Here is a 7,718-nt window from a genome sequence, read left to right as displayed (position 1 = left end):
AGTTTTAAGGCCTTAGAACTTTGGCATAACCCTAGGGTGAAAGGATTGAGGGCTCAAGAGTGATTAAAGACCTATTTCCCATTAGCCTAGCAAAGGAGTTTGTTGTTGGTTTAGGAAAAATAAGGAAAATATTTATTGAACACCTGAGTTTGTTAACCGATACATAATAACTACACTATCATCATCTTCATCGCCTTATTATGATGTTATTTACACTCTCAGCAATGCAGTCTCTCTTTATGTCTATAAGCCCAAATATTACTCATGTTCCCAGACCTACCTCCATTATCTTCTCTGTGGAGCATTGTCTGATCACTCACCTGGAATTGCTTCTCTCCACTGAACAAAAACTGGTAACTCCTAATGCTCATGTGTTGCTTCCACTAGTAGGCTGGGGAGTTCCTAAGAGTGGAATTCACTTTTTTGCCTTTTTAAAGAAAGTATACTTAGATTTACTGTTTATCTATATGTATCTCTCTCATTCTACATATTCATTTATTCCTGGTGCCTGTTTACATATCCTGAAGTCTAATAGTAACACAAAATGGAAGATATTATGGGGTCAAGCAGGAAACCTTGGAAATCTCCCTCTCTCCTTTGCTGCTAGGGGTTTGCCATTATCTTAAGATGCCAGAGCTTAAGACTCAGACATAGATGTTCCTTTGGCTCATTCCCTTTAACAGATTAATTGTTTTAGGACATCTCTGCTAGTCCCTTGTATTATTCTTGGGCATAGCAGCTGAGATTATACACTGGTATCTAAATGTTAAGTGATTTAGAATCTTCAAAAGGAAGATGGAAGCCTTCATTTCAGGATAGTTTGCAATGTATGGAGGACCCATTTGTATCACAACAAATGAAAATTAGGGGGAGAGGCTTCTATAATCTATAGACATCTACATAAATAAGTGTGGGGTGTTCCATTTTACTCTGCTGTGCAATTAATTTGATGAGTTAACTTAGTAGTAACCGGCATCAACTTGGTTTTATCTAGGTTATCTTAGGACCCAGAAGATACTTTAGCTGCTGGGTATAAAAGTCCCAATTCAGTAATAGGGCCCATACAAGGCCTTGTAAAGTAGAGTGAATAGTGCCTCCATGCTCAAAGAATGGGCCACTTCAGTTCTGAGTAAGCTGACAAGGTTCTTCCTTTTAAAATCACTTTATTTCTTCTTCAGAAATTTAGCTGTTAAGTCCCCACTGGCTTAAATAGCTGTGAAACATTGAACATTTATTTGCTTTTGAGCCCTAAGTGAATAGCCAAGAGAATCGGTTTCTTTAGAAAATATATATTTTATTCTGCCCATTGCATCTAAATGAATCTACTGCAAAGCTGTGTTTACCCACATCCATATGCAAATATTGACTTATGCATTGCAACAAAGTAAGCTTGGTAGGTTTCAGAAGGAAAACACAAAACAGATAAACATTTATAAGCAATTCAAATATTAAAGAGCTTAAACATTTCAAAAGACATTCAAATATGAGTTTTTCTGGGATGTCATTATGGTGCTGCAGTCATTTGCAAAATAGAGTTACTAAACTACATAGCTTTTATGTGTGAAAGTATGCCTTTATTTTTTGACAGCAATAAAGTCAATATGTTAAGTATTCATGCCATCCTTTATAGTCCTTCAGGAGATATAGTCAGCTCTATATTCTCTTTTAAGGTGATACTATAATAAAATGAGACAGCAAATTTCATAAACTATCATAAGTGTTGCTAAATATTCCTGGTAATCATGGGTAAGGATTGTTTTAAATGTTTACTCTGATGTTAAGAGGTATATTCACTTTGTGGCAGAATATGTCATTTTAGCCTTGAATCTGGTATTTGTTCCTTTAATATAACTTTTATTAAAATGTCGTAGAACTCAGTTAGTGTACATGCCACTCCTTTGAATCCCAATAGCTGTTTTCTTTTTTTTATACACAGTTGCACTAAAAGGCAGTTTTAAATTGCTCTGAGGAATGCCAAAAACTGGTAAATTCATACCTCAGGCAAACCCCAGGGATGCCAGAGTGGTCCTAAAGATCTGTTACTGCCCCTACTTCTACCACCCACCACCCCTGAGGCAAATCTGCCGTAATGATGCTTCACAATAAAACACACAGTACTGTTATGGATTATTAACTACTAAGTCAAGAGCAAGAACCTAAACTTTGTTTGCAAGCCTTTTCTTGAATCACTTTTATTAAATAATAAAACCACTGTTATTGAAAGAAATAGAATTGACATTCAAAGATTCTTTTTGCTTTCGATAGTAAAGCCAAGGAGTGACTAGGATAAATAAGTGACCATGAAATGCTAATTACCAGAAAGGTTCCAGTTAATTTATTTATTCAACAATGTTGATTGTGAACTGACTTCTGAAAGTCATTGGCTAAATCCTGTTTAGGATTCATAATATGAGACTGAGAGGCTGCTCTCCAGGGAACTGTGGTCTTCAAGTTGACTTATGACACTGCAGGCATATCAACAAGACACAACAATAAAATGTTACTTGTTCAAGGAAAATACACATAGGACCTGAAAGAGCGCCAAGAAGGAAGAGATCATTTTTGACAAGGTGGTCCAGACAGACATAATGGAGGACGTAGCATATAAGATGGTCTTCAAAGTGTAATAGCAATTCCATAGATGTGGTGATGGTGGCTTAGGAAGAGGAAATGCCCCAAGGAGAGGTACAGTGATGGGAAAAAAATGAAGCTTGTTGAGTTTTATTTTGTGGTCCATTCTGGGTTCCAGCAAAAGTTTCATAAAGGAAAATCATGGAAAATGAGACCAGAAATAGAAAACTAGATCCTGTGTGGAGAGTCTCTTGTCTGTATTTTATTAATTAGTTTTGTTAAATAAGTATTTATAAGGTTCCCAGTCTGTGCCTGACACCGTGACACCCTGCCGGGCACTGGCATTCATAATACAGAGGGTGGTTGGGGTAGTCACACTCATGGTATTTAAAGCAGAGTGGAAGAATCAGATGATGAAATGAGCAATTGAATAGAATAGAACAATCCATGTTGTGTAGGATGTCATCTGTTTTCCCCAATGATCCACTCTCCACTAGTGCCTTCCACCTTGCTCTGTGCTTTGACTTTTGTGGAATGCAGGAAAAGTGGAATGCTCTGACTTTTGTGGAATGCTTGCCCGTGGCCTCCTGGGAGGTTCGAGAGTGGAGGATGAGGCTGGGACACTTGTTCCCCAGCTGTCTTTCTCCTGGTCACTTTGAGTTGGCAATGTCCTTCCATTGAAGGACATGGCTCCTACTGGGGAGCCCTCTCCACACAGCCCATTTTTGAGTTCTGGTAACTGCCCTCTTTTCTTGCTCCTTCAGAAGCAGTGATGGCAACTTGGTATCGGAAGCCATGGAGCGCTTCCACCTCCCCTCACTTAGCACTGTTACCTGTGCCATCTGCTGCCTGATGGGCTCCTGACTGATAGGATGTGATAGTGTATTTGTTTCCTGAGGCTGTTGCAACAAATTACCACAAGTTCGGTGTCTTAAAAGAAATTTGTTTTGTTAAATTACTGGAGGGCAGAAGTCTGAAATCAGTAATCACGGGGGTGGAAATTAGGATGTCCTATGGCTCTGTATTTCCTCTGGAGGCTTCAGGGGAGAGTCTGTCTCTGGCCTCTTCCAGCTCCTGAGTGGCTGCTGGCATCCCTTGGCAGCCACCCTTGGCAGAAAATCCCTGCCTCCATTTTCACACCACCTCTTCTTCTAGGCGTGTCTTTCCTTCTTCAGTGTAAAATTTCCTTCTGCCTCCCTCTTATTCAGACTTGTGATTGTTGCATTTAGGGTCCACACAGATGATCCAGAATAATCTTCCTACTTCAAGATCCTTAATCAATCACATCTGCAAAGACTCTTTTTCTGTATAAAACCAACAGGTTCTAGAGATTAGGACTCAGTATCTTTGAGCAGTCATATCCAGCCACCACAGAGAGGGAAGTGCAAGGTGCTAGGGAGGCACAGAGCAGGGAGGGCTTAACCAGTCGACTAGATCGAGGGATGGCTTCTCAAGGAGTAAGGAATACAAATGCTGCATTTGAAGGATTAACAGAAAATACCTAGGCAAAGGAAATCAGGGCATGGAATTGAGAGGCTGTTAAAAGCAACAAATAGCTGAAGCAAAGGCCTGGAAGACACAGCATGCCTGACCCATTTGAAGACCTAGCTGCTTTAGGGTTTGGCTGGCAGTAGAGAGGGTGGGAGAAGCTGGTGGGGAGGTGGTTGGCAGGAGACAGGGCCAGGATATGAAAGGTCTTCTCAGTGACATTAAGGGATTTGGACGTGGCCCAGTTGGCAAAGAGCATGCATTACATACTTTTAAACAAGGTAGTGATATTATAAAAGTAGGGCTTCGGAAAGATTAATTTATATTGAGACACAGGGCAGATTGCAGCGAGGAGATCTTGGAGGCAGGGAACCCATTTGAGCCATGGGATGAAAATTTCACTGACGTTGGCTGCTCAGTAAACATCCAAGGGTATTAGATGCTGAGTAGAGTGGGCCCGATGTCATCAATTATTGATGAATATTTATTTCCGAGAGCCTGTGGACTGTGAGTAGTTCAGGAAGATGGAAAAAGGGCCTGGTACATTGTCTAGAAGAACACATAAAGTTTGCAATTTAATAGCACTTAGCTCTCCTTCCTTCAAATGATTGTTTCCTATTTCAGAAATATTTAATCTACTTGTTATCATGAGTGTTTTGTTTGATAACACATTACTGATTCTACAAAGAAGCTTGGTGTCTGAAATTTAATCCTGGAAGTCAAAGGCCAGGAATAAAACATCTGTGGGCTCTAGAAAACTATTTCCAATGAAATCTTCAATGACATTAAGTAGAAAAGTGTTAACCAGAAGCATAAGATTTTGAGTCATGCTAAAAAATATTGGAAGAAAACAAATGTGGCACAGGTGCTGTGTAATTTTAGAAGTATAATTTGGAATATCTGACACTTATGTACCATAATAATGGATAAACACAAAAGAATCTTCACAATACGTTGATCTGGCAGAATGTAAACAATTGACTTGTTACTAAGTTGCTTTTTACTTATTGAAATACACTCTTCTGAAATGAAATAAATAGACTAGGAAAATCTTATTTTTTAAGTTTTAAATAATAGGAAAAATAATTAAATATGAAGTGTCCCAATTCTACTCTCTCCCCCAATTATATCACACTGTAAAACAGTGTCTATCTTAAGGGGGAAATTGTCTATATTCAATTGTCTATTATTCACTTTTAACAATTTTTTAATTACAGAAAGTGTGTATAGACTATAGGTAGCATGCAATTTGAACTCTCTCAAAGAGAGAGTTGATGAGTTTGCTGTGTGCAGATGATTTGAAATGAAGTTTTTTGAAAATTAAAAAATTACAAAGTGATAATGGAAAGACAGCAATAAGGATTCCTAGAATTTTGCCTACAGTCAGAATTTAGAAGTGGAATTGAACTGAGATATGAACCTGCTCAGCCAAGACCCACCCAAGAAAAGAAAAATGTGCATTACAGAAGGGTCTGTGCTTGACAGGGGAAAGCCATCGTGACACTGTGCTACTCCATGACCTGATTCAAACAAAACTGCAAAAACGGTGTACTGATAGAAGGTACTCATTTAAATAAATGTTGAAAAGAGAATTGGAATGTATTTCATTCTGATAGAAAACAAATAGCTAATAAAGTCAATTTATCTTTTGGACAAAGCAGAAAGTGATGAGATGGAGGATTGAAGGGATGTAACTGTCAATCATTTTGGGAAAATTGTGGAGGTTTTGAGCTGTCCAAGTTAGCGAAAGTGGAGCTATTAATACCTCTCTCAATTCTCTTCCCTCTATGATTCCAGGTGAGGGTTGGCCACAGGCGCTGCTTGTATGAGATTTGGAAGGGGAACTGAAGTGGCAGCTCATGTTCCTCAGATAGGGTGCACTTGCACATGGCACTGACTGGCCCCTGGCATTGGTCTGGGAGAGTGGCTTGGCTCATGGCTCCAACTACAGCTTCTCTTTCACATTTCTGACCATTTATTTCTTCTCCATCCCTCCCTTTGCATACCCTTCCCCTCCTATTCATATTGTAATGATTAACTTTTTGTGTCTAGACTAAGCATGGTTTCCAGGTGTGTCTGTGAGGGTGTTTCCAGATTTCACACTGATTGGTAGACTCAGTAAAGCAGACGGCCCTGGGCATTGGATGATTCCCAGTGTGGGTCATCCAATCCATAGAGGGCCCCAATAGAGCATAAGGTGGAGGAAGGAGGATGTGTCCCCTTTATTTTCTGCTTTACTACTTGAGCTGGGACATCTCATCTTCTGCCCTCAAACTGGGATTCACACCATCAGCTCCCCTGCCTCACAGGACTGAATCACTCCACTGGCTTTTCTGGGTCCCCAGTTTGCAGATGGCAGATTGGGGGACTTCTTAGCCTTCATAATCTCTTTCTCCACACATACACATGCACATGCGCACACACCCCCCATTCGTTCTGTTTCTTTGGAGAACCCTGAATAATACAATATTTCTTTGTTTCTGGAATCCCAGTTCTATCTTGTTTTGGATTTTTCCAGGACACAGCCTCAGCTATCATGAGAACAGAAAGATTCCATATTAATAATAGATAACTAGCCAGACACAATGGCTCATACCTGTCTGTAATCCCAACACTTTGGGAGACCAGGGCAGGGAAGTCACTTGAGGCCAGGAAGTCAAGATCAACCTGAGCAGCATAGTGAGACCGCATCTCTACAATTCTTTTTTTGATTAGCCAGGTGTGATGGTGTGCACCTTAGTCTGAGCTACCAGGGAGATCACTTGAGCCCAGGAGTTTTGAGGCTGCAGTGAGCTACGACTGCACCATTGTACTCCAGCCTGCACGATAGAGATCAATCTCAAAAAAAAAAAAAAAAAAATTACAGATCACCTACAGCAGATTGATAGCCTTGTATTCCTTATGCTAGTCATCCATCCATGGCTAAGAATAAGTTAATGAGGGAAAATCTGGGGCAGCAAAAATGTTTTCCTCCAACAGTGCATGGGGCCCAACAAAAAGTCTAGTTTTTTCCCCCAAGTACCTTTGGTGACCTCATTGATGAATCTCACTTTTCACAGGTGCTGATAACCAAATAGGATGCTGTTCTTGCTGTGTAGGCATACTAGCCTTGGAAATGAATACACTGTGGTAACCTAGGTTAGTGTCTCATCTTTTAACCTCTTATTAACTCACCTCACTTTGCCAAATTATCTGAGCTATTAACTGTATTTATATGGTGAAACAGCCAGGATTTCCATCCAGAAATGTCAGAGACACCTGCTTCACAGCTCCCTTGTTGAAGTTTTCAGGAGATACAAGCAGAGGACACTCAAAGATAAAAACATACATTTCTGCTTGCCAGGGCAGGTAGCTCTCTAATCTCCCAAACTATTGCCCCCTTGATCCTCTCTGGCGTAAGACCTAACTGGACTGCATTTATTGCTCATGGTATTTTTTTTTAACCTGTTTGGCCTTTTAATGGGGAAGAGGGTGACCTTTTCCTAGTCAGAAGAAGAGCAACATAGGTCCAGCTGACTGCAGCAGTTGGTGCAACTCTGTTGGAAAATGATCAACAACGCTTCCTTCTCCCAAAAGAAAATTCTACACGGAAGACATTTAAAGTCTTTTGTTTTGCTTAGCCTAACTCCTACAAATGGCACCATGGCCTGGTAGTCCTT

The sequence above is a fragment of the Macaca fascicularis genome, chromosome 9 (assembly GCF_037993035.2).
Source record: "Macaca fascicularis isolate 582-1 chromosome 9, T2T-MFA8v1.1".
NCBI lineage: Eukaryota > Metazoa > Chordata > Mammalia > Primates > Cercopithecidae > Macaca > Macaca fascicularis.
This window is presented reverse-complemented; position numbering follows the sequence as displayed.